At 45.0% G+C, this 27549-nt stretch overlaps 1 protein-coding gene across 4 annotated transcripts in view; it reads right to left on the bottom strand.

Moving 5' to 3' along the window:
* Positions 1-27549, bottom strand: part of kansl1b (KAT8 regulatory NSL complex subunit 1b) — a 314956-nt gene that overhangs the window by 244180 nt on the left and 43227 nt on the right. For 3 of the 4 annotated variants that reach the window (XM_043675342.2, XM_043675346.2, XM_043675347.2), the window contains exon 1: positions 3662-3962. The exons of the other annotated variant lie outside the window; for it this stretch is intronic. The gene's annotated coding sequence lies outside the window, so the exon portion shown is untranslated. Of the gene's footprint in view, positions 1-3661; positions 3963-27549 lie in introns of those variants that run through there. 4 annotated transcript variants of the gene reach the window in all.

Below are 27549 nucleotides of genomic sequence, written 5' to 3'. Positions count from 1 at the left end.
ACTCGACACATTATAGCCCACTGTTTTGTACTATTTTACAAGAAAGAAAAAAAAATGACAATCTGTCCATAAATTAAACAGCAGACTTTCGAGAATCATATCAACTGGTAAACACACAGAGGCCCACTTAGTTACAGTGTGGACTGTAATCCATAATGACTTAGTTTGGAGAATATCTTTGCAGGAGAAAGTGAGGACTGCAGATGCTGGAGATCAGAGCTGAAAATGTGTTGCTGGACAAGCACAGCTGGTCAGGCAGCATCCAAGGAACAGGAGAATCAACGTTTCGGGCATAAGCCCTTCTTCAGGAATCATAATATCTTTGCATAATATCTTTTCAGAATATCTTTGCAGCCCTATTACTAATGAGGAAATGAAAAGGATAATATTCCTTCAAACAACATCAACAAAAAGAGGTGACCTTTTAAACTGAGAGGTCCATTTCAAGGTTTTCCAACTTCAGGCCTAAAAGGACAAAGTTTTGAGCAACATCACAAACACATTTGTTCAAAATAACGATCAACCCAAGGAAGTCAAGCTACAAATAATGTGCTCCAAAACTTTCAACCTGATCATACTGCATATAATGAAAAGTGCTTGAAAGTAAAGCCAAGGTCTCAATTCTCCCAAGCAACAGTCTGAAGTCACCCAAAAACAGGAGCAAAACACCAGATTTTCAGCCCGCAGGATACCACAGTCCTGGCCTTTCTGGTTCCAGATTATGGTCAAATCCTGAACCGTCCTATGCAGGACACATTCTATCAAATCATCGAACACAAAACACAGAACTCTGGATAAACTAAGCAGCATCTGTGGAGATTACCAAACTAACAGATTGAGTTCAATATGACTCTTCTGAAGTCACTGGATTTAAAATGTCACTGTTTCTCTTCCAACAGATGCCCGAAGTTCCACTGAGTTTCTCCAGCATTGTACCTGTTTCAGACTTCCAATGTCTCCAGTACTTTGCTTTTATTTGTAAAAAGCACACAGGGACCAGATATGGGGACAAATTATTGGGGAATTCCTTTGTGGGTATACAGCAACAAAGGAAACAGAAAAAAAAGTTCACAAAGTCATAGCAAGCTGTCATCAGATCACAGAGAACTTACACTTTCAGATCTCTAGGATTTGTCCTATCAGGAGGGGACAGGAAAATACATCAGACAGAGATGATTCATAAATGGGAGGTGGAAGACACAGATGTAGAAAATAGGAATAGGCTGCTTTAACCTATTCTGTCATTTAAGATCATCACGGTTGATCTTGCAACTCAATTCTCCCTTCCCTCTTTCTTCACATTAGCCTTAAGAACACCTGACTCCTTGAAAAAACATTCAATATTTTAATCACAGTCACTTTGTGCAGAAAATTAGATTAGATTACTTACAATGTGGAAACAGGCCCTTCGGCCCAACAAGTCCACACCGACCCGCCTAAGCGCAACCCACCCAGACCCATTCCCCTAACACCACGGGCAATTTAGCATGGCCAATTCACCTAACCTGCACATTTTTGGACTGTGGGAGGAAACCCACACAGACACGGGGAGAATGTGCAAACTCCACACAGAGAGTCGCCTGAGGAGGGATTTGAACCCGGGTCTCTGGCGCTGTGAGGCAGCAGTGCTAACCACTGTGCCACTATGCCACCCACTAGCTCCACAGGCTCCTGCTCTGCTTTTTGTTATTTATGTAAATTATTTGGATGTGGACATAGGAATGTGGTTAATAAGTTTGCAGATGAAACCAAACCTGGGAACGTAGCAGACAGCGAAGAGGGTTATCTCAGAGTACAATGGAACTTGATCAGATGGGCAAATGAGCCAAGGAATGGCAGATGGAATTTAGTTTAGATGAATGTGAGGAGCTGCATTGTTCTAACGTAAATCAGGGCACATTTACTGGAGTGTTGCTGAAAAGAGAGGCCTCGAGGTGCAGGTGTGTAGTTCATTGCAAGTGGAGTTGCAGATAAACAGGGTAGTGAGGGTGCTGTTTGGTTTGCTTGCCTTTATTGATAAGCGCATTGAGTTAATGAGTTGGGAGGTCACGTTGTTGCGATACAGGACATGCCCGAAACAATTTTCCTGCTCCTCGGATGCTCCCTGACCTGCTGTACGTGAAAGGGTTCAGAAAAGATTTACAAAGTTGTTGTCAGGGTTGGAGGGTTTATGCAATAGGGAGGTGCTGAATAGGCTGGGGCTATTTCTCTGGAGTGGCAGAGATGACCTTATAGAGATTTATAAAATCTTGAGGGACATGTATGAGGTGAATAGCCAAGGTCTTTTTACCCAGGGCAGGCAAATCCAAAACTGGAGGATATGGGTTTAAGAAGAGGGCAAAGTTTTAAAAAGGACCTAAGGGGCAACTTTTTCACACAGAAGGCGGTGCGTGTATGTAAAAAACTGCCAGTGAAACTGGTGAAGGAGGGTACAATTACATTTAAAATGCATCTGAATGGATATATGAATAAGGAGGGTTGAAGAGGGTTATGTGCCAACTGCTGGCAAATGGGATGTCTGATCAGCATGGATGTGTTGGGCAAAGCTGTACATCTCTCTGACCCTGGGTGAGAAAATTTCTTCCATCCTCAGTTCTAAATGGCTGACCCTGCATCTGTAAATTGTGTTCCTGGTCATAGGGTAAACTCGGAAAGTGGTCTCAACCTAATCCTATTAGAATATTATACAACTTTGGTCAAAATCACCCCTGCCTACCAATTCTTCCAAATTCCAATTAATATAGTCCTAACCAATCAAGTCTTGTCACATCAGCGCTGCTGTCCCAGCAGGAACCAGTCTAGTAAACCTTTGTAGCCTTCCATTCTTCTCCATAACATCCTCCCACAAGGACACCAAAACTGCACATTATACTTCAGGTGTGGTCCTATCAGGAGCCATGTACAATTGCAACAAGACATCCCGACTGCTTACACTCAAATCCTCTTGCTATAATGGCCAACATGCTATTTGCCTTCTTCACCATGCTTAACTTTTGGCAACTTGTACAATGATATCAAAGTGTTGTTGCATTGCCCCTTTCCCAAACTACAACCATTCAGCCAATAACCCTCCTTCCTGTTTTTGCTACCAAAGTGGATAACCTTATATTATATTTCATCTGCCTTACATATGACCACAAACTCAACTTGGGTCGTGGGGACTGGGATGGACAGTAGATAGAATCGGAGATCACAAACCTGCTTGAAAGGAGATATGGGGTAGATGCTAGGCAGCTGGATTGGGGTGGGGGGGGGGGGGAGGAGAGAGATATTGAGAAAGAGATTGGAGACTTGGGATGTGAATATTGAGTGGAGATCGATATGGGAAAAGGGGAGCATGGGGGGGCGAGTCAGCTTTGGACGCGGGGGGTCTTTGGTGGACACGGGGGGGGGGGCTCGACCATCACGTGCCCGGGAATCTGGATGATGTAACCGGCTGCAACAATGAGCTGATGGCCGCGGGCTGGGCTCGCCTTCTAGAAGCTTCAAAGCCCGTTGGGCCCCGGCTCCGCCACACCAACTGCGCCACGGAGGGCGGGGGAGGGGAGCGGTCCCGGCGCCACCAGGGCCCCCGCGCACAAAGCAGGCGCCACGTGAGGCCGGGGCCCTTGCTCCCCGATCGAACGATCGCCCGCGGCCTCTGATTAAACAAAGCACTCACCGCACGTGAGGGAGCCCGAGCCGGGCCCCGGCCTCGGCCGAAGCAGCCACCGCTTCAGACACACTCCGTCCGTCTGTATGTCCGCCAACACGCACACGGGCAAAGGCGGAGCCCCGCTCCAGCCAACCCTAAGATCGGCTCCACCGGCGGTTACTCCAACTTATCCGCCCGCAAGAAAAAAAAACAAAAGGGAAGCGACAACAGGCGGATTCGACCCGCTAAAGTCGGACAGTCGTTTCTTTTTCGGAGCAACAAGAGCGCAGTAAGATGGCGGCCGGGCCTGGCACTGCTGGCTGACAGGGTGCAGCCTTTCCCCCGATAACAATGCAGCGAGAGTCGCGGCGGCGTTGCACTAACTCTGCCCGGCCGCTATGGGGCAATAGAGTACGCAGGCGCCCAGCCCGCTACCGCACTGCGCCCGTTGGGGCTTGTAGTTCGACAAGCGACAGCGCGCCTTTTCTCCCTCACTACGCAGCCGCAATTCCATTCCCACCCCGACTCTAAACTGCAGTTCCCAGACGTCTCGGCACTGCCCCGTTCGCTAAGCTGCGTCGTCCACCCCCACGGCCGAGCAGGCTGGCCATTGGCTGAGGAGCAGGATGGCGCCATTCTGGTCAGACACTTTGCAGGAAATAACATTGCAACAAACTCAGAACACGGAAATGCAGCAGCCGCATGTGAATAACAATCCCAGTGCAACAAAGCTACAGACTGTGACAGATGCTGTATGCACACGCTCACCGCCCTCCTGATTATTTCAGCCTGCCATCTAATTTGTAAATAAAATCAAGTTACACACGGAGAGCTTGCACAGAAGTGAACACGTAAATCTTCCAATCATAAAGAAACGAGATAGTGGGCCATTCGATCAGAGTCTTGCAGCACGGAGACAAACCTTTCGGTCCAACTCGTCCACGCCAGCTTTGCTCCCATACGAAACTATTCCTACTTGCCTGTGTTCTATATTCCAACCGCCTCCACCAAACCTGGGCAGCATATGGTGGTGCTGCTGCCTCACAGCGCCAGGGACCTGGGTTCCATTCCAGCCTCCAGTGACTGTCTGTGTGGGCACATTCTCCCCTAACTGTGTGGATTTCCTCTGGTTTCTTCCCACAATCCAAAGATGTGCACGTTAGGTGAATTGGCAATGCTAAGTTGTCCATAGTATTCATGGATGTGTAGTCATTAATTAGGGGCAAATGTAGAGTAGTAGGGTAGGGTAATGGGTCTGGGTGGGTTATCCTTTGGCATGTCAGAAGGGACTTGTTGGGCTATTGCCACACTTTTGGGATTCTATGAAACCTTGCCTATTTATCAAACTGATCCCTGAGTCACTAAAATCATTACTGATTAAGGGCTTTTGCCTGAAATGTCAACTCTCCTGCTCCTCAGATGTTGCCTGACCTGCTGTGCTTTTCCAGCACCACACTTCTGATCTCCAGCGTCTGCAGTCCTTACTTTCTCTCAGTTACTTAACATCATGGTTGACTGTGACATTAACTCCACTTTTGTGCCTGCTCTCTGCGAGTTGACCCCCTTTTGAATCCAGAATTTATCTCACTCACCATGGAACATATTCAATTTCAGTCCCTTCCCACTTACGTCTGCAATTCTTCTGATGCAGTTCGTGGTCTCCAGCCATCTCCTTTTCGCCATGGATGTACAATCCAAATACATGTATACCGCCTCCCCCCGATCAGGATAGTCTCAGGGCTCTCCGCCTCTTCCTGAAAATAAGGCCTGGATCGTCTTTATCCACCACCACTGTCCTCTACTGGCCAGGTGCATCCTCATTTTGGACAACGACTTCTCATTTAATGCCTCTCACCTTTTACAGATCAAAGTTGTGGTCAGGGGTACCTCCATAGGCCCCGGTTATGTCTACAACTGTCAGAAATGGGGAACATTTCCTGTTCCAGTCCTACTTGAGTCCATCCTCACAACTATTTCTCTGCTCAATCAATAATGTAATTGGTGTTGTTTCCCTATCTCATTCTGAATTGAAAAAATTATCAATTTCGTTTCCAACTTCCAACCTGCTTTTATCTTCACCTGATCCACCTCTGACTTCTCCCTCACCTTCCCTAACATCCATTTCTGGGAGTAAGTTGGCGACCAATATCAACTACAAACCCACTGACTCCCACTGTTACCTGGACTAAATGACCTCAACTCACTTCCTGTACAGACTCCATTCCAATTTCCCAGATCCTCTATCTCTGTCGCATCTGTTCTGATCATGCCAGATTCCACAAGAGGCCTTCACAGATTAGATTCCAGAATATGGAAACAGGCCATTTGGCCCAACAAGTCCACACTGATCCTCGGAAGAGTAATCCACCCAGACTCAGAACCCCACCCTACACTTACCCCTGACAAATGCACCGAACACTATGGGCAATTTAGCATGACCAATTCACCTGGCCTGCACATCTTTGGATTGTGGAAGGAAATGGGAGCACCCGGTGGATACCCACGCAGACACAGGGAGAAAGTGCAAACTTCACACAGTCGCCTGAGGCATGAATTGAACCTGGGTCCCTGCTTCTGTGAGGCAGCAGTGCTAACCACTGAGCCACCATGCTCCCTCTCCAAAATGCCCACTTCTGTCTCACTGAGGTTAACAGGATCCTTAGCTGTGTCCGACCCATTTCCCACACTTCTGCCCTCACCCTCTCTCTTCCCTCCCACAACAGTTGCAAGGTCCCCCTGGTTCTCACTTCCCTTCCGAACAGTATCAACATCTGAAGGATCATAAGCTTCCATTTCCACCACCTCCACGGGATGCCACCACAAGACATATCTTCTCCCTGGTCAGCCTTCCCCAGGGACCGTTCCCTCCAAGGCACTTTGGACCAATCGTTCTCCTCTCCCAATGCCTCCCCACAACTGCACAGAACTTTCCCATGCAATCACACAAGATGTAACACCTGCCCATTTATTTCCTCCTTCCTGATAATCAATAGCCCCAGACACACAGAGGAAAAACAGTAATTGACCTGCACTTCACCCAATCTCGACAACTGTTTTCGCTGTTCACATTGTGGTATCCTCTGTACTGGGGAGATGAAGTGCAGACGAGCCGGCCATTTTGCAGAACACCTGCACTCTCTCTGTAAAAATGACCCTGAGTTTCTGGTTGCCTCCCATTTCAATATCTGTCTCAGGCTTGCTGCAGTATTCCAGCAAAGCTCAGCACAATGTCTCATTTACTGCTTGGGGACCTCGCAGCCTTCAGGACTCAATATTTAGTTCAAACATTTTAGCATCTTGAGCATCTTCTTCCACATCTTCCCTTGAATCGCAATAAACCAGACCTTGTCATCAGGGAGGCTGCTCGAAAAACTAATGCATTGTCAGTTACAAATGGCCCCCATGAGCAACTATTGATTCTTCCAGATTCATCATTACCCATTCTTTTATCTACCTAAAGGCTGTTCTCTCTCCCTCTTGTCTCCATAAGATCAGAGGATATAGGAGCAGAATTAGACCATTCCACTGTCTGGTTTGATTGACCATTCAATCATGGCTGATATGTTTCACAACCACATTTTCCAGTCTCCATTTCCACCTATTGTTAACTCCCCCTTCCTCCCTTCAGCCAACTTCAACCAACTTACACCAATCATTTCCCAGCTACAATCAGTTCTGAAGGAGGATCACTAGATCCAAAACATTAACTCTGCTTTCTCTCCACAAATACTGCCAGTCTTGTTGTGTTTCTCCAGCAATTTCCATTTTTCTTTCAATAACAGTTTCCTCCACTCAGTGCAGAAGAGTATTTATAAATTAACCCTCAGACAGGAAATGCACCTTCATCTCTATCTTAAATTTATCATGAAACCCTGCCCATTAGCTTCTAAATGCAAACAATTTCTTGTTAGTGCAGAACATCGACAAGACTAAAAAGAGACTCAACATTTAAATTCTCTACCAAGCATTCATCAGGACTGGAATGCAAGAAACCAAAATGCAGAAGAAAAAACATCAAATTATATCGGATAGGAATAGGGTGCTGATTGGTTAAATCATGGTTGATACAGAAATGCAGCGGAAATGTTAACTGAACCTACTCTGCTGATTTAAACCAGACTAGCCTGGAAGAAAATGATTGGTCAGGATGTCGCCATGGGGAATGCAGTGGATATTTCTGTCTCCTTAACACCTTCCTCATTAGAAAATAAAATGCAATGTATAGTCAAAATCCTTTTACCTCAAAGGACAGGGTCCTGAATGAAAAAACATGTTGCAGAAAGCATGTGTCAAAACTGATCCTGATGGCAAATCTTAAATTGGTTTCCAGTATAATTCTTAGCATAGTGAAAATTACTTATTAAATGCCTTCGGATAGGAGAGTCACATATTGGTTACTTTGTTTTGGGATTTTCAAGCAACAAACAGTTGAAAATGGTCACCACAATGTCTGTTGTGGACAGTCAGAGAACATAGAACATTACAGCGCAGTATAGGCCATTTGACCCTCGATCTTGCGCCGACCTGTGGAACCAATCTGAAGCTCATCTAACCTACACTATTCCATTATCATCCATATGTTTATCCAAAGACCATTTAAATGCCCTTAAACTTGGCAAGTCTGCTACTGTTGCAGGCAGTCTGTTCCTCTGAGTAAACTACTACTCTGAGTGAACAAACTAACTCTGACATCTGTCCTATATCGATCAGCCTTCAATTTATCGCTATGTCCCCTCATGCGAGCCATCACCATCTGAGGAAAAAGGCTCTCATTGTCCACCCTATCGAACTCTCTGATTATCCTGTATGTCTCAATTTAGACACCTCTCAACCTTCTTCTCTCCAACAAAAACAGCCTCAAGTCCCTCAGCCTTTCCTCATAAGACCTTCCCTCCATACCAGGCAACATCCTCGTATATCCCCTCTGAACCCTTTCCAATGCTTCCACATCCTTCCTGTAATGCAGTAACCAGAACTGTACACAATATTCCTAGTACGGCCGCAGAGTTTTGTAAAGGAGCAGCATGACCTTGTGTCTCCGAAACTCAATCCCCCACCCATAAGAGCTAACACACTCTGTGCCGCCTTAACAGCCCTCTCAACTTGGATGGCAACTTTGAGGGATCTATGTACATGGACATCAAGATCTCTCTTGCTCTTCGACACTACCAAGAATCTTAACATTAGCCCAGTACTCTTTATTCCTGTTGCTCTGCAGCATATCTATGTCCCTCTGTAACCTACAACATGCTTCGTCACTATCCACAACTCCACTGACCTTAGTGTCATCCGCAAACTTACTAACCCATCCTTCTATGCCCTCTCCTAGGTCACTGAAAAAAATGTTAAACAGCACTGGCCCAAAAACAGATCCTTGCAGGACACCACTTGTAGCTGAACTCCAGGATGAACATTTCCCATAAACCACCATCCTATATTTTTTCAGCTAGCCAGTTTCTGATCTAAACTGCAAAATCACCTTCAATCTCATGCCTCCGTATTTTGTGCAATAGCCTACCGTGAGGAACCTTATCAAACACCGTACTGAAATCCATATACACAACAACTGCTTTACCCTCATCCATCTGTTTGGTGACCATCTCAAAGAATTCAATAAGGTTTGTCAGGCACGACCTACCCTTCACAAAACCGTGTTGACCATCCCTAATCAACTTATTCCTCCCTCCATTCCTATCTCTTACAAACGTTTCCAACACTTGAGCCACAACCGAAGTAAGGCTCACTGGTTTATAATTAACAGGGTTGTCTCTACTCCCCTTCTTTAAAAGCTAACAATAATTGCTATGCTCCAGTCTTCTGGCACTATTCCTGTGGACAATGACAACATAAAGATGAAAGCCAAAGGCTCTGCAATCTCCTCCTTGGCTTCCCAGAAAACCCTCAGATAAATCCCATCCGGCCAAGGGGACTTAACTGTTTTTACACATCCTGGAATTGCTAACACCTCTTCCTACGAATGTCAATCCCATCTAATCTAGTAGTCTGTATCTCAGTATTCTCCTCGACAACATTGTCTTTTCCAGTGTGAATACTGACAAAAAATATTCATTTAGCGCTTCCTCCATCTCCTCGGATTCCGCACAACCTCCCACTACTATCCTTGAATCGCCCTTGCCTTTCTCTAGTCATTCTTTTGTTCCTGATATACCTATAGAAAGATTTAGGCTTTTCCCTGATCCAATGACTTCTCATGTCCCCTCCTGGTTCTTCATAGCTCTCTCTTTAGGCCTTTCCTAGCTAACTTGTAACTCTCAAGCGCCCTAACTGAGCCTTCACATCTCATCCGAACAGAAGTCTTCTTCTTGTCAAGAGATTCAATTTCTTTAGTAAACCACGGTTTCCTTACTCGACTACTTCCTCCCTGCCTGACAGGTACATACATATCAAGGACACACAGTAGCTGTTCCTTGAATAAGCTCCAAATTTCAATTGTGTCCATCCTCTACAGTTTCCTTTCCCATCCTACGCAGCCCAAATCTTGCCTAATTGCATCATAATTGCCTTTCCCCCAGCAATAACTCTTGCCCTGCGTTATATACCTATCCCTTTCAATTGCTAAAGTAAAAATAACCAAACTGTGGTCACTATCGCCAAAGTGCTCACCTACCTCCACATCTAACAATTGGCCAGTTTCATTACCCAGTACCAAATCCAAATGTGGATACCAAATCGCCCCCTGTTGGCTTGTCTACATTGTGTGTCAGGAAACCATTTGCACACATTGCACAAAAACTAACCCATCCTAAGTACTTGAACTACAGTATTTCCAAATAATATCTGGGATGTTGAAGTCCCTTATAACAATTACCCTGTTACTCCAGAATTATCTTTGTTATCATTTCTTCTACATCTCTGGAACTATTCAGAGGCCGATAGAAAACTCCCAACAGGGTGACCTCTCCTTTCCTGATTCTAATCTCAGCCTATACTACCTCAGTACATGAGTCCACAAACATCCTTTCTGCTACCGTAATACTGTCCTTGACTAACAATGCCACACCTCCTCCCTTTCACCATCTTCTCTGTTCTTACTGATATATCTAAATTCCGGAACCTGCAACAACCAATACTGTCCCTGCTCTCTCTCCGAAAAGGCCACAACATCGAAGTTGAAAGAAGTTTGATCATTTGGCACATACAATGAACAAATTCCAACACATATTAAATAATGATTACAGTTGAAAGTAGTAGATAAACTATTGTCAGATAGCTCAGCAATCACGTCTAGAAAAGGAACATTTTGATTTTTCCATCACTTTTTGGGACAGACAGCCAATAAACCTGGCATCATATGAGCATTAATTTGCATTATTCATTGTGTGAAAGAGCTAACTTCACTTGTTATTCAAACTTCAACAAACTGCCACCTTTCAGGTCAATTGAAATTGATTTGTCATATTTCAGAACCAAAAATGCAGCCTTAGGCCCTTTCATACAATTCCATGAAATGTATGCAGCAAGAGGCTAGTCCTGTCACATCCTATCTCAACTTCAAATTCACATGTTGAGCAGGTGACTACAATTCTATTCAGAAGATTGCTAAGAAGTCTGATCATGCAGCACAAGGATTGCACAAATTCCAACACATGCATCAAATGTAAGATTGCACTGGCAGTAGTCAAGAAGCAACTAGCAGATTTCTGAACAATCACATCCAGAGGAGGAACTTGTTTGATTTTTCCATTTCAATAGTAAAGTTAAGCACAGGATGATGCTTATTAAGCTGTGTGTAGAAATTCATTGGTGCAGTTGTGAATTCACATGTTTATATGTGAACTTTATATTTGACGCATGCATTGAACAGAGTGGTGGTGATCCCATGAAAGACATGCTTTTCATAGTAACAAAGATATTAGGAAGGGAAACAAATCAGCATTGACTTCTTATTCTGTCTCAATTGTTGTTGCCCTTCTCAGTTTGGTCCTTACATCCCCGTCCTGATGGGTGCAAGCTTTGCCCTTCCGAGCCTCCTTTCACCAATGCTGAAATTCTGGACTCCCCCACCACAGAAACATCCTCGCAGCAAGTATCATTCCCCCAAATTCCCCCAATATCTTACATGATTCAATAAAATCGCTTCTCATTCTTCAAAAATTCACTGAGTACAGGCCCAATCTGGTTAATCTTTCCTCATGACACAACTGCTTCAACTGAGGAATTAGCTGAACAGATATGTTTCCATCTGTCTCCACTACTGAGGGTACAAATAACATTCCAGAAGCAGAGATCGATCAGGAATTGGAAGTGTGGGAGAAGGTCAGGAAAATCAGAATCATCAGAGAAGTGGTACTGAGTAAACAGTTGGAGCCAGGGCTTACAAGTGGCTGGTACAGCAGGAACTTTTCCTAAATTCTTAAAAGAACTGGCTCATGACACAGTTAGTGCATTGGTTTTAATTTTCCAAACCTTCCTTGCTACAGATATGGTTCCATTCATGTCAATCTCAGCAAATGTAATGCCTTTATTCAAAACAGGAGGGAGACCAAAAACAGAACACTGCAGGCCAGTTAGCTTTACATCTGTCACAGGGGAAATACATGGAATATTCAACGGTATAGCACAGAAATAGGCCCTTTGGCCCACCATCTCTCTGCTGACAATGAGGATATTCTAAACTAATCTCATCTGTCTGCATGTGGTCAGTATTCTCTGCCTGTTCATATGTCTGTCAAAATGCCTCTTCAACTTTGCTATCACACCTGCTTCTACCATCTCCCCTAGCAGTGCTTACCAGGCACCTTTGTGTAAAAAAGCTTTCCCTTGCACATCTCCATGAAACTTTCCCACTCTCACCTTAAAACTATGTCTCTAAGTATTTGACATTTGCATTCTGGGAACGAGGCACATTATCCACTGTATCCATGCCTCTCATAATTTTATATACATCTATCAGGTTGGCCCTCAGCTTCCGATGCTCTAGTGAAAACAATGCAAGTTTGTCAGAGTGCCTGTTATTTCTTCTCGTTTCTGACAGCAACCTGGGATAGAACTCATCTGAACCTAAGGAATTGTTGAATTTCAACCCCAGTAAAGCCTCCAATACCTCATTTTTGATAAATCTGGTCAAATTCCTTACTTGCATTCTCCTTCTTCCAAGTGAAAGCAAATGTAAAGTACTTATTTAGCATTCTACCAATGTCCTTCAGCATAGAACAGAGAACATTACAGTGCAGTACAGGCCCTTCGGCCCTCAATGTTGCACCGCCCATCCCACCTACACTATTCCATGTCCACCCATATGCCTGTCCAATGACGACTTAAATGCACTTAAACTTGGCGAATCTACTACCGTTGTAGGCAAAGCATTCCATACCCTCATTACTCTCTGAGTAAAGAAACTACCTCTAACATCTGTCTTATACCTATCTCCCCTCACTTTAAAGTTGTGTCCCCTCGTGATTGCCATTCCCATACTTGGAAAAAGGCTCTCCCTGTCCACCCTATCTAACCCTCTCATTATCTTCTATGTCTCTATTAAGTCACCTCTCAACCTCCTTCTCTCTAACGAGAATTGCTTCAAGGCCCTCAGCTTTTCCTCATAAGACATCCCTTCCATACCAGGCAACATCCTCGTAAATCTCCTCTGCACCCTTTCCAAAGCTTCCACATCCTTCTTATAATGCGGTGACCAGAACTGTACACAATACTCCAAGTGTGGCCGTACCAGAGTTTTGTACAGCTGCAGTATAACCTCTGGAACTCAATCCCTCTATTAATAAAGGCCAAAACACTGTATGCCTTCATAACAGCCCTGTCAATCTGGGTGGCAACTTTCAGGGATCTGTGTACATGGACACTGAGATCTCTCTGCTCATCTGCACTCCCAAAAATCTTACCATTAGCCCAGTACTTTGCATACCGATTACTCCGTCCAAAGTGTATCACGTCACACTTGTCCACATTAAACTCCATTTGCCACCTCTCGGCCCAGCTCTGCATCCTATCTCTGTCTCTCTCTGCAACCTACTACATCCTTCGTCATTATCTACAACTCCACCGATCTTAGTGTCATCCGCAAATGTACTAACCCACCCTTCTAAGCCCTCATCCAGGTCATTTATAAAAATGACGAACGGCAGTGGACAAAACACCGACCCTTGCGGTACGCCGCTAGTAACTGGACACCAAGATGAATATGTTCCATCAACTACAACCCTCTGTTTTCTTTCAGCAAGCCAATTACTGATCCAAACTGCTGTCTCCCACAATCCCTTTCCTCCGCATTTTGTATAATAGCCTACTGTGGGGAACCTTATCGAATGCCTTGCTGAAATCCATATACGCCACATCAACCAGTTTACTCTCATCTACCTGTTTGGTCACTGTCAAAAAAGTCAATAAGATTCATTAGGCACGACCTACCATTCACAAAACCGTGCTGACTGTCCCTGATCAGATTATTCTTTTCTAGATGGCTATAAATCCTATCTCTTCTAACCTTTTCCAACACTTGACCAACAACTGAAGTGAGCCTGTATAGATTGCCCCTTTAGTCCCTTTTCCAGAGTTATTCTCTTTCCCTTGATATACTTGTGGAATACCTTGGAATTATCTTGCCTGCTACCACTTTTGCATAATTATCTTTACTCTCTTATTTAGTTTTTTGAGATCCCCCTACATCTTCTAAGCTCCTGTGAAGCCTCTGTTTTTCTGCTCCCTTTGTATCTTTTATATATCTCTTTTCATTTTCATCCAGTAGCCACATTCCTCGATATCCAAGGTTCTCTGGGCTTGTTGTTCCTACAATTCACTAGAAAGGCAACATGTTAAGCCTATAGCTTCTCTTTTTGAAGACCATCCACTGTTCTGCTGCAGATTTACCCTCAATTCGAGGTGCTGCATTTTGAAAAGGCAAATCAGAGCAGGACCTATACACTTAATGGTAAGGTTCGAGGGAGTGTTGCTGAAACAGAGACCTTGGAGTGCAGGTTCATAGTTCCTTGAAAGTAGAGTCACAGGTAAATAGGATAGTGAAGAAGGCATTTGATATGCTTCCTTTACTGGTCAGAGTATTGAGTACAGGAGTTGAGAGGTCATGTTGCAACTGTACAGGATGTTGGTTAGGCCAATTTTGGAATATTGCGTGCAATTCTGGTTTCCCTCCTATCGGAAGGATGTTGTGAAACTTGAAAGGGTTCAAAAAATATTTACAAGGATGTTGCCAGGGTTGGAGGATTTGAGCTACAGGGAGAGGCTGAATAGGCTGGGGCTGTTTTCCCTGGAGTGTCGGAGGCTGACAGGTGACCTTGTAGAGGTTTATAAAACCAGGAGGGGCATGGATAGGATAAATAGACAAAGTCTTTTCCCTGGGGTCGGGGAGTCCAGAGCTAGAGGGCATAGGTTTAGGGTGAGAGGGGAAAGATATAAAAAAGACCGAAGAGGCGACTTTTTCATGCAGAGTGTGGTCGTGTATGGAATGAGCTGCCACAGGAAGTGGTGGAAGACAACTAGGAGAAAGTGCGGACTACAAATGCTGGAGATCAGAGTTGAAAGTGTGGTGCTAGGTAAGCACAGCAGGTCAGGCAGCGTCACAGGAACAGGAGAATCGACATTTCTGGCAAAAGTCCTTCATCAGGAATGAGGCTTGTGATGCTGAGAGATAAATGGGAGGAGGGTGAGGTTGGGGTTAGGTAAGCTGGGAAAGCGATAGGTGGATGAAGGTGAGGGAGAAGGTGTTAGGTCAGAGGAGACAGTGATGGATGGGTCTGGAGGGCAGTGCTGAGTTGGAGGCTTGGGACTGGGATAATGTGGGGGGATGGGAAATGAGGAAGCTGTTGAAATCCATATTTATTCCATGTGGTTGCAGGGTTCCAAAGCGGAATATGAGGTGTTCCTCCTCCAGGCATCAGGTGATAACGGTTTGGCGGTGAAGGAGGCCCAGGACCTGCATGTCCTTTGTGGAATGGGAGGGGGAGTTGAAGTGTTCAGTCAAGTGACATCGACTACCTCAACCTATCCAACTGCCTCACCCACTCCAACCTCTCACCCTCACAACGCACAGCCCTCCACTCCCTCTGCTACAATCCCAACCTCATCATCAAAACTGCAGACAAGGGAGTGCACTGACCTCTACGCTGCTAAAGCCAGGCGCCAACTCACAGACACCTCTCCTACTGCCCCCTTGATCATGACCTCACCTCCCATCACCAAACAATCATCTCCCAGACCATCTACAACCTCATCACCTCAGGGCATCTCCCATCCACAGCCTCCAACTTAATTGTCTGCGAACCCCACACTGCCAATTCTACCTCCTTCCGAATAGTCACAAACCTGACTGCCCCGATCAACCCATTGCCTCAGCCTGCGCCTGTCCCACCAAACTCATCTCTTCCTACCTCAACACCATCCTGTCCTTCTACGTCCAGAAACTCTCCACCTACATTCGTGACACCACCCATGCCCTTTACCTTCTCCAAAATTTTGGTCTCCTCAGCCCCCAACGCCTCATCTTCACCGTGGACATCCAATCCCTGTACACATCAATATGCCACGACGAAGATCTCCAAGCCCTGAGTTTCTTCCTCTCACGCCACTCAACCAGTACCCTTCCACCGACACCCTCATCCGCTTGGCTGAACTGGTCCTCAACCTCAACAACTCCTTCCAATCCTCCCACTTCTTCCCATGACCTCTAAGGGGTAGCTATGGGCACCCGCACGGGACCTAGCTATGTCTGCCTGTTTGTTGGATATGTGGAACAGTCCATCTTCCGCAGTTACACTGGTACCAACCCCACCTGTTCCTCCGCTACATCGATGACTGTATCGGCACCACCCCGTGCTCCCACGAGGAGGTTGAACAGTTCATCAACTTTACCAACACCTTCCACCCCAACCTCAAATTCACTTGGACCATCTCGGCAACCTCCCTCTCCTTCCTGGACCTCTCCATCACCATCTCTGACAACCGACTCACCACAGACATACACTACAAGCCCACCAAATCCCACAGCTACGTAGACCACACCTCCTCCCATCCTACGTCCTGTAAAAATGCTATCCCTTATTCCCAAGTCCTCTGCCTCCGCTGCATTTGTTCCCAGGATGACCAATTCCACCTCAGATGGCCTCCTTCTTTCCACAAGTGTAAGTTCCCCTCCCACGTGATTGACGATGCCCTCCAGTGCATTTCCTCCACTTCATACACCACTGCCCTTGAACCCCCCCCCCTCCAATCGCAACAACAGAATCCCCCGGTCCTCACCTTCCACCCCACCAACCTGTGCATACAACGCATCATCCTCTGCCACTTCCCCAACTCCAAACGGACCCCACCACCAGATATATATTTCCCCTCCCCACCCCAATAAGTGTTCCCAAAAGATCATTCCCTCCGCGACTCCCTCACTTGCCCACATCCCTCACTTGCCCACACCCAACTCCTGGCACCTTTCCCTGCCATCGCAGGAAGTGCAAAACTTGTGCCCACACCACTCCCCTCACCTCTGTCCAAGGCCCCAAGGGATCCTTCCACATCCATCAGAAATTTACCAGCACCTCTACCAAAGTCATCTACTGCATCCATTGCATCCATCCCCTACATCAGAGAGACAGATCTTGCAGATCGTTTTAGAGAATATCCCTGGACACCCACACCCACCAACCTCACCGTACCATGGCTGAACACTACAACTTCCCCTCCCATGCCATCAAGGACATGCAGGTCCTGGGCCTCCTCCCCCACCAAACTGTTACCACCCGACGCCTGGAGGAGGAACGTCTCATATTCCGCCTTGGAACCCTGCAACCACACGGGATAAATGTGGACTTCAACAGCTTCCTCATTTCCCCTCCCCCGAACATTATCCCAGTCCCAAGCCTCCAACTCAGCACCGTCCTCTGGACCGGTCCATCACTGCCCCCTCTGACCTATCACCTTCTCCCTCACCTTCATCCACCTACCGCTTTCCCAGCTACCTCTCCCCAATCTCACTCCCCCCCCCCCCCCCCCCTCCCATTTATCTCTCAGCCCCAATCCACAAGCCTCATTGCTGATGAAGGGCTTATGGCCGAAACGTTGATTCTCCTGCTCCTCGAATGCTGCCTGACCTGCTGTGCTTTTCGAGCACCACACTCTCGAGTGGTGGAGACTGGTACAATTGCAACATTTAAAAGGCATCTGGATGGGTATATGAATAGGAAGGGTTTACAGGGATATGGGCCAAGTGCTGGCAAATGGGACTAGATTAGATTGGGATATCTGGTCGGCATGGATGAGTTGGACCAAAGAGTCTGTTTCCATGCTGTCTATCTCCATGACTCTTTGACTCTAAGTGGCTGTCCCTTGTCTATTTGGCCCAGACCCAGCCTTACTTTGATAAAATCTGCCCTACTCAATCCAACATCAGTTTTTTGCAAGCCATCTTTCTTCATTTCCAAGACAAACTTAAAACATATTGTGCTGTGTTTGCTATCACTACAATGCTCCCCCACTGTCACATCGAACACCTGTCAGGCTATGATCCTCAGATTTTAGTTCAGCACTGCACCGTCCCTTTGAGGACCATCTACAGGTTGATTTAAAAAGCTGTGCCATACATATTTCAAGAAATTTCAGCACAAAGCCAGAAGCAAAATACTGTGGATTGCTGGAGATCTGAAACAAAACCAAGAAAGAGCTACAAATACTCAGACAGCACACTTGTTGCAAGAGAAACAGAGTTAACAGTTAACAACCAGTCCACGCCAAGCATGTTGCCAAACCCACCCGTCCCACTTGCCTGATTTTCGCGCAAATCCCTCCAAACCTTCCCACTTCATGTACTGACCCAAATGTCTTTTAAAAGTTCTAACTGTCCCTGCATCCACCACTTCCTCTGGCAGTTCAGTCCACACACTGACTGATCTTGATATACAAAAGTTGCCTCTCATGTCATTTTTGAAATGTTCTCCTCTCACCTTAAATATATGCCCCCTTGTTTTGAATTCCCCCACCTTGGGGGAAAAAACCCTTGCTACTCACCTCATCTTTACCACATATGATTTGATAAACCTCTATAAAGTCATGCTCAACCTCTTACACGTCAATGGAAAAAGTCCCAGACTATCCAGACTGTCCTTATGACTCAAACCTCAATTCCCAGCATCATCCTGGTAAATCTTTTCTGACCCCTCTCCAATTTAATAATACAGAGTACTCCAGAAAAGGCCTCACCAACATCATGTTCAACTTAAACAGGACATACCAACTCCTATACTTAAAGGTCTAGTCACTAACTAACTCTAACTAAGACATCCAGAATGATACCTGGACTTCAGGGTTAAGTTAAGGGGAGAGATTAGACGAATGTGGTCTGTTCTTTGAACAATCAGTCCTCAGCAAAGTTTTATCCCATTCCATGCCCACCTCAATGAGTTTCAAGATCAGTAGAACATTCTTCTTCCATCACTTCCATGGTCACACTTTGGCCAGGTGGTCTTTCCCACACTTTACAAGTCCATTCAATCATTTCCAATATTCTGCCTCCACCATCTGCACGGTCAGTAACGATAGTGAGGCAATAGCCAAACGGTATTATCTCTGGACTGTTAATCAAGACACCCAGGTAATGTTCAGGGGGCCCGTGTTGGAATAAATATCTGAAAATTCAATAAATATCTGGAATTAAAGAATCTACTGATGACTATGAAGCCATTGTCAACTGTTGGAAAAACCCACCTGGTTCACTTAATGTCCTTCAGAAAGGAATATGTATTCATTACCTGGTCTGGTCTACATGTAACTCCAGAGCCACAGCAACGTGGTTGACTCCTCACTGCCCTCTGGGCAATTAAGAATTGGCAATAAATGCAGCCTAACCAGCAATGCCCTCATCGCATGGATGAATTTAAAAAAAAGTAAAGAGCACAGTCATTGTGGGACTGCAGCAGAGTAGAATGAATGATGAGTGAGTTATGACTACTGTTGGAAATTTAGGTGAAAGAGGAAATTCGGTGCAAAGAAAGACAGAAGTGTTTTAACTAGGGTTTACTGCAAGCAGTAAATTCTCCAGAGCAGAACAGTAAGTAGAAGAGGATAGCAAGTGTGAATTGAGAGGCCTCCCTGAAATGGTACAAGTTGTGTAGTGATGTCACAAATCACAACATGACATGAATACAGGGGAAGAAGCTGACTGGTGAGTAAGACTAATGAATATTTCTGATCTTTCAAGGAAAGATCTTCAGAATGTGTCTTGGGATGGGTTTTTTTTTCTTTATTTTCCTGGCAAATGCAATATAAAGTGGATAAATGTGAAGTTATCCACTTTGGTGGCAAAAATAGGGAGACAGATTATTACCGAAATGCAGGTGCTGGAATCCAAAACAGACAGGCAGGAGGCTGGAAGAACACAGCAAATCAGGCATCAGAAGGTGGAGAAGTCGACGTTTCGGGTGTAACCCTTCTTCAGGACTGGGAGGGTGGGTGTAGGGGGAGCTGCAGATAAAGGGGATGGCAGGGGCAGAGTGGTGAAATGGGGATGGGTGAAGACAGATAGACAGTACGACTTGGTAGGTCAATAGGTCGAATGAATCCGATTGGTGGCCAGGAGCAGTGGAAGGGAGGGGGAGGAGCTAGGAAGGGAAGGTTGGTTATTTGATTTTGGAGAACTCAGTATTGAGTTCTCCAGGCTGCAGGCTGTCCAGGCAGAAGATGAGGTGTTCTTCCAACTTGTGGTGTGGTTCGTTGTGGAAATGGAGGAAGCCAAGGATGGTCATGTCGGAAAGGGAGTGGGAAGGGGAAATACAATGGGCAGCGACTGGGAGGTCCGAGAGCTGACCTCTAACAAGCATGACCATCTTCCTCGGTGCCAGGTATGACTTCAATCACCAGAACGTCTGCCCACTGATACCACTGATTCCAGTTGTTCTAGGGCTCCTTGATGCCAAACTCAGTCAAATGCAGCCTTGATGTCAAGGGCTGTACTCGTCTCTCACCTCTTGGTCCGGAATAAGGTGGGTGAACTTGCAGCATGAGTTGGTACCTGGGATTTCAATGTTGTGGCCATTTCAGAGATGTTGACAAGAATGGTTATTGCGGATTCTGGGATTTAGATGTTTGAATTACAACAGAAAAGATAGTAAAACAGATGGGGTGTGGCACTGTTAGTCAAGGACAGTATTACGGTGACAAAGTATGTTTGAGGACTCGTTGACTGAGGTAGTATGGGCTGAAATAAGAAAAAGGAAAAGAGAGATCCCCTGTTGGGAGTTTTCTTTCAGCCTCTGAATAGCTCCAGAGATGTTGAGTAAAGGATAGCAAAGATGATTCTCGATAGGAGCGAGAGTGACAGGGTAGTTGTTATGGGGGACTTTAACTTCCCAAATATTGACTGGGAATACTGTAGTTCAAGTACTTTAGATGGGTCAGTTTTTGTCCAATGTGTGCAGGAAAGTTTTCTGACAGAGTATGTAGACAGGCCTACAAGCGATGCCACATTATATTTGGTACTGGGGAATGAACCCGGCCAGGTGTTAGATTTGGAGGTAGGTGAGCATTTTGGTGATAGTGACCACAATTCACTTATGTTTACTTCAGTGATTGAAAGGGATAAGTATATACCGGAGGGCAAAAGCTACAGCTGGGGGAAAGTCAACTACGATGCAATTAGACAAGATTTAGGATGCATAGGATGGGGAACGAAACAGCAGGGGATGCACAATAGAAATGTGGAGCTTATTCAAGGAACAGTTACAAATGTCCTTGATTAGTATGTACTTGTCAGACAGGGAGGAAGTTGTCGAGTGTGACAGCATGGTTTACGACGGAGGTTGAATCTCTTGCCAGGAGAAAGAAGGTGGCTTATGTTAGGATGAGACGTGAAGACTCAGTTAGGACGATTGAGAGTTTCAAGGTAGCCAGGAAAGACCTGAAGAGAGCTAAAATAAGCTAGGAGGGGACATGAGAAGTGGTTGGCAGATAAGATCAGGTAAACCCTAAAGCTTTCTATACATTTATAAGGGATAAAAGAGTAACATTAGGGCCAATTATGGACAGTAGTGGAAAATCGTGCGTGGAGTCCGAGGAGATAGGGGAGACACTAAATGAATATTTTTCGTCAGTATTCACACTTAAAAAAGACAATGTTGTCGAGGAGAATTCTGAGATACAGGCTACTAGACTAGACAGGATTGAGGCTCACAAGGATGTGTTAGAAATTCTGGAAAGTGTGAAAATAGATAAATCCCCTGGACCGAATGGGATTTATCTGAGGATTCTCTGGAAGGCCAGGGAGGAGATTACTGAGCCTGTAGTTTTGATCTTTATGTTGTCATTGTCTACAGGAATAATGCCAGAAGACTTGTCGATAGCAAACATTGTTCTCTTGTTCAAGAAGGGGAGTAGAGACAATCCTGGTAATTATTGACCAATGAATCTTACTTTGGTTGCGGGTAAAGTGTTGGAAAACGTTATAAGAGATAGGATTTATAATCACTTAGAAAGGAAGAAGTTGATTAAGGATAGTCAACACTGTTTTGTGAAGGGTAGGTCATGCCTGACAAACCTTATTGAGTCATTTGAGAAGGTGACCAAACAGGTGTTGAGGTGGTGTATATGGATTTCAGTAAGACATTTGATAAGACTCCTCATGGTAGGCTGCTGCACAAAATACGGAAGCATACGATTGAGGGTGATTTAGCAGTTTGGAACAGAAATTGGCTGGCTGAAAGAAGACAGAGTGGTGGTTGATGGGAAATGTTCTTCCAGGAGTTCAGTTACTAGTAGTGTACTGCAATGATCTGTTTTGGGGTCCAATGCTGTTTGTCATTTTTGTAAATGATCTGCATGAGGGCGTAGAAGGATGGGTTAGTAAATTTGTGGAAGACAATAAGGTCAGTACAGTTGTGGATAGTGCTGAAGGATGTTGCAGGTTACAGAGGGACCGAGATAAGCTGCAGAGCTGGGCTGAGAGGTGGCAAATGGATTTCAGTGCTGAAAAGTGTGAGGTGATTCACTTTGGAAGGAGCAACAGGAATGCAGAGTACTGGGCTAATTGTAAGATTCTTGGAGGGTAGATGAGCAGAGAGATCTCAGTGTCCATGTACATAGATCCCTCAAAGTTGCCACCCACGTTGAGGGGACTGTTAAGGCGGCACAGGGTGTGTTAGCTTTTATTGGCAGAGGGATCAAGTTTTGGAACCATGAGGTCATGTTGTATAAAACACTTGAGTGCAGTTCCGGTCACCGCATTATAGGAAGGATGTGGAGACTTTGTAAAGAGTTCAGAGGAGATAAACGGGGATGTTGCCTGGCATGGAGGAAAGGTCTTCCGAGGAAAGATTGACTGACTTGAGACTGTTTTCGTTCAAGAGAAGAAGGTTCAGAGGTGTCTAAATTGAGACATACAAGATAATCAGAGGGTTAGATAGGGTGGACAGTGAGAAACATTCTCTTAGGATGGTGATGGCTAGCACGAGGGAGCATAACTTTAAACTATGATAGATATAGGAAAGATGTCAGAGGTAATTTCTTTACTCAGAGTAGTAGGGGCATGGAACACACTGCCTGCAACAGGACTAGAGTCGCTACGTTTAAGAGGATTTAAATGGTCATTGGATAAGCTTCAGGTTGGTTTCGCAGGGCAGCGCAACATCAAGGATTGAAAGGCTTGTCCTGCGCTCTAATGTTCTCTGTTCTATGTCCATGTTTGAACTGAGGCTGTAATGAGATCAGGAGCTGAGTGGCCCTGGTGGAACCAAAACTGGACGTCATTAAGCAAGTTATTGCTGAGCAGGTGTTGCCTGACAGCATTGTTGATGACACTGATAATCAAGAATAGACTTCATGGGGTGTGATTTGGCTAGGTCAGATTTGTCCTGTTTTTATGGACAGGACATACGTCGGGCAATTTTCCACATTGTTGGGTAGATGCTAGTGTTGTAACGGTCTTGGAAGATCTTGACGAGGAGAGCAGCAAGTTCGAGAGCACAAGTCTCCAGTAATATTGCCAGAATGTTGTCAGGACCCGTAGCTGTTGCAGTATTCAGTGTCTCCAACCGTTTCTTGATATCATGTGGATGAACCGAATTGGCTGAAGACTGATGTCTGTAATACTGGAGATCACTGGAAGAGGCCAAGATGGATCATCCACTTGGCATTTCTGGTTGAAGATGTGCTTGTGTCTTCTATCATTGGGAAAATTTGTGTAACCTCCGCCTCCAGTGAAGGGTTTAGTTCAGGACTGCAGAGCTTAAATTTGATCTGCTAGTTATGGGATTGTTTAGCTCTACCTATCACTTGATGTTTACACTATTTGGCATGCAAATGGTCCTGTTGAGGTGGATTCATCAGGTTGACCCTCATTTTCAGGTAAGCCTGGTGCTGGTCCTGGCATGCCCTCCGGTATGTTCCATTCAACTAGGATTGGTACATTGCTGATGAAGAGCATATGCTCAAAACGTTGACTCTCCTGTCCTTGGATGCTGCCTGACTGGCTGTGCTTTTCCAGTGCCACACTTCTTTCCCCTTGCTTGACGGTCATGGCTGAGTGGGGGATATGCCGTGCTATGAGGTTACAGATTATGCTGGAGTAAAATTCTGCTGCTGTTGATGGCTCACAGCAACTCATGGATGCCCGTCTGTCCCATTCAGCATGGTGATATTGCCACACAACACATTGGAAGTTATTCTTAATGTGAAGGGTGCCTTTGTCCCCATAAGGACTGTGCTGTCATGGACAGATGCATCTGAAGCCTGCCGACTGGTAAGGATGAGGTCAAGTATGTTTTTACCTTTTGTTGGTTTCATCGCCTCCTCTGCAGACCAGGTCTAGCAGCTATGTCCTTTAGGACTACATAGCCACTCTTGGTGGTCTGCACTGAAATTGAAATGCAATGTACATTTTGTGCCCTTGCCATCCTCAGTGCTTCCTCTCAGTGTTATTCAACATGGAGGAGTACCGATTCATCAGCCGAGGTGGAACCTCACGTGGTAATCAGCAGGAGGTTTCCTTGCCCATGTTTAACCTGAAGCTACAAGACTTCATGAGGTCCAGAGTCAATGGTGAAGCCTCCCACAACAACTCCTTCCACTGTGCAGCCAGCTCTGCTCAGTGGGACAGGATGGTAATGATGGTGTCTGGGACATTGTCTATAAGCTATCATTTTTTGAGTGTGACTATATGAAGACCGTTGCTAGACTAGTCTGAGAGACAGCTCTCCCAATTTTTGCACTCACTCCCAGATGTCAGTGAGGAGGACTTTACATGGTCAACAGGCCTGCTTCGGGTGCAACAGGTTTCATTTCTTTGAAACTTTGTAGCCATTATTACAAGTGAATGGGTTCCTAGGTCACTTCAGAGGACAAGTGAGAGACAGATTGCTTTTGGTTTGGAGTCATTTGTTGGCTAGATCAAGTGAGGATGGCAGATTTCCTTCCGTGAAGGACATTAGTGAACCACACAGGTTTTTCTGACAATCGATTGTTTTCAACTGAATTTAAATTCGACCATGTGCTGTGGTGGGATTTGAACCCGAGTCCCCAGAACATTAGCCAAGATTCTTGATTAATAGTATAGTGATAATACCACTAGGCCATTGACTCCCTGCGAAAGTAACTCTGACGTCTTTTCATCGCAATCTACTTTCATCACTGAGCTAAGGGAGCACATCCCTTGCATCTTCTGTTTAAAGTTGACTTGCCATGGCTCAAGTTCCATTCTCTCTCCAGGTACAGGTCTCATCTTGAGTGGGAGAAAGTGAGGACTGCAGATGCTGGAAAGTCAGAATTGATAAAGCGTGGCACTGGAAAAAACACAGCAGGTCAGGCAGCATCCAAGGAGCAAGAGAGCTAACGTTTCAGGTAGGACCCTTCTTAAGGACTCTCATCTCGAGTGAACAAGTAACTGTACTTCTAAAGCATCTATCAGCAAAGTAAAATATTGCAATGAGTAACAATAACAAAAAAATTCTGCTGAGTCATGTAAGGAGACATTAAGACATGAGATATGGTTTACAAAGATTGTTTATGAGGAATGTCTTAAGGAAGGGAAGTGAGGTCTAAACACAGGTGTTCAAAGAGGGAATTGCAGATCTACTGTGGTCGGCCAGACAACTGAAGGCACAGTCACCAATCGCGGCATGATAATCCTGCAGAATAAGCCAGAATTGCAGAAGTATTTCAATCAGATAATTGTGTCACATTTTCTCAGGCTGTCATCTTAAAATTGATCCAGTGACAAATTACAAACTGAATCCTATAACTGTCACATTGGACAAAGAAAGCATCAAGGTGCACGTTCTGCCTGGATTGATTTGCACTGATTGTTTCAACAGCGGGAGTTCTGCAGCTTCTGATTACTGTCAATACTAGGCAACATGGAGGAGGTCAGGCCCACAAAACAGAGCAGAGACTGGTTTACAGAATGAGATAACTGCTTTGAATCAAAGGCAATTGCATTTTACAAGCAGTGTCTGATTCTGCTACTGGAAACACTGATAAAAAGCTGAGTCTGAGTCATTTCCTCTCAACTAAGGCAGGCAAACCGAAGTAGCTCCATGGCAAAACTAAGATGCCTGATGTTCATTAAGAACTGTTGCACAACAGTGACACTCAGAATCAAAACAGATCTGCTGTACTAAGATTGCAGATCACAAAATATTGAAGGTATTGAAACTTCGGGCAAGGTATTGAAACTTCGGCAATCAATATCCAAGGAAGACAGGAATTTGTGCCTTTTTAACTGTAGCAAGTTTATCTGAGGTCATAAATCTCAGAGGAGGAAGAAACTTCAGACTGGAGTGCAGCTCCACAATTGCCAGACTTCTCCGATAAACCTATTGATGCTGCATTCTCCATGTTTGGTAGTATGGTGGACCCATGCCCAAAGGAGATGCATGCAGAGTGAATGGGAAGGAAATCCTTTTAAACCAAGGAATGCAGTTGCTTACGAATGAAATCAAAAGAAACAAAGAATTGTCTCACAAGGCATTGGGAAATTCCTTTCAGTGTTTTAATGTCATACAAATTTGCATCACCACTGCTCCTGAGAGCAGGATGGGAGGGATAGTCCACTGATTGGAAACACTGATAATTAACAAATGATTAGACAAAGGCTGAACTAGTCCTGAATTTCTTTATCTCATACAATAACATAAACTGGAATTATTCCTACTTTCCCATTTTGTGATAGACATGAATAATATAAAAAGTAAAATCTTAAAACTGGAAAGCAGCACAAAACTAGCTGTCAGTATAATCATCAACCTCACCCACCATTGCAACACAGGGTGGAGAGGCCATCAGGTTGGACCTCCAGGTGGACTACTCTACAACTGACTACGTGGCTAGCAAGGTTGACAAGAGTTGGGGTTCCCTTCAGGACAGAAGAGCCCCAGCCTGTGATTTGCAACAGCCTGATTAACATTATTTGTCAACATATAAAACTAGTGTGGTTCTTAGTCGGAAATGAAATAAGAGAGTTTAAAATGCTGACTATAGTGAAAAATCCAGCACAAACTCTTGTCCACAATCCTTGCCCACAGTGACATCAGGTGGTAAGAATCCAAACTGCATTGTAAATGTGATAGAGCTGAAATGACAATGGAAAGTGCTGGAGAAACTCAACAGGTCCAGCAGCACCTCGCGGAGAGAGAAAAATAAGAGTTAATGTTGAGAGTTCAAAGAACCAAGTTTCTGAAGAGTCTTTGGACTTAAAGTTTAACACTGTTTTGGTCCCCAATGCTGCCAAATCTGCTGACCTTCTCCAGCATTTCCATTCTTATTTCAGATTCTCAGCATTTGCAATATTTATTAAATTCAGAGATTAAGCAGGATTTAATTTACTGAATGACACCAAGATAATTCCCTTCACTGCCCTCCTAGCCATCATGACTTCTGGAAATTCACGTATACCACATTAACATGGTTACCCTTATTATCCCCTTCTATTTCAGCTTGCAAAATCACCAGCAAGT

The sequence above is a fragment of the Chiloscyllium plagiosum genome, unplaced genomic scaffold, assembly GCF_037043375.1.
Source record: "Chiloscyllium plagiosum isolate Xiang-an unplaced genomic scaffold, Cpla_swu_hap1 HiC_scaffold_32, whole genome shotgun sequence".
NCBI classification, from domain to species: Eukaryota; Metazoa; Chordata; class Chondrichthyes; order Orectolobiformes; family Hemiscylliidae; genus Chiloscyllium; species Chiloscyllium plagiosum.
The sequence above is the reverse complement of the archived record's forward strand: the minus strand, read 5'-3'. Positions and strand labels throughout refer to the sequence as shown.